Here is an 836-nt window from a genome sequence, read left to right on the forward strand (position 1 = left end):
TCACAGGCTCAAAGCAGGATTCATTTTTATAATATGTATTACATATATATATTTATACGGCTCAGATTAATTTTCAAACCTTTCTCCAACCTATCGCATTTGTCTCTACTTGCCATATATTCTGGTTTTAGAGAGGAGCAAAAGATGTGTAACTTATCTTATCTTTGAAGTGATCAAGATTAAATTAATCATATTTTATAAATTGACTTTGCTCATGATAAGTTTGCGTATATCAATATATCAATATTAATGGACGCAATGTATTGGAATTTTTAAAGAGTGTTTTACGGCGCTCGCAACTGCATAAGGTCATATGAGCGCACGGGACACACCTAACATTTTCAGTAGGTAGGAAATTTTGAATTTTTTGGCGGCCGAAGCCTACTCTTATTGATTGTGGACCACCAAGGAATCTTAACCTGCGTTCGCCCTTGTCCGAGAAGGCTAGGTGTAGATCTTTCCCACCAGAAGATCAGGGATGGGGCTGAAAGACAGCAGTTAAAAGGAGCCAAGGAGAAGTAGTAGAAAGGCTGTAGAAAGAGCCAGGAGCCAAGAGGAGGGGGCAAAGGAGATGAGGGGGTGGTCACAGAAAGTGGAGACGAAAGCAGACGACAGAATATGACCAGAGAGTAGGAACCGAGATGAAAGGAGACAATTTTAGAGAAGAAAAAAACATTTCCGTCGCTACCCGGATTTGTCATCAGAACAACGATAGAACGTGCCCTAGAATTTCAGAAAGATCTTCATTTATGTTTTATAGACTACACCAAGGCACTCGACAAAGTTAGGCACGACAAGATCATCGACATGCTGGAAGTTCTTAATATCGACGGGAA

This window comes from Aplysia californica, unplaced genomic scaffold (assembly GCF_000002075.1).
Source record: "Aplysia californica isolate F4 #8 unplaced genomic scaffold, AplCal3.0 scaffold00077, whole genome shotgun sequence".
In the NCBI taxonomy this organism is placed as follows: domain Eukaryota; kingdom Metazoa; phylum Mollusca; class Gastropoda; order Aplysiida; family Aplysiidae; genus Aplysia; species Aplysia californica.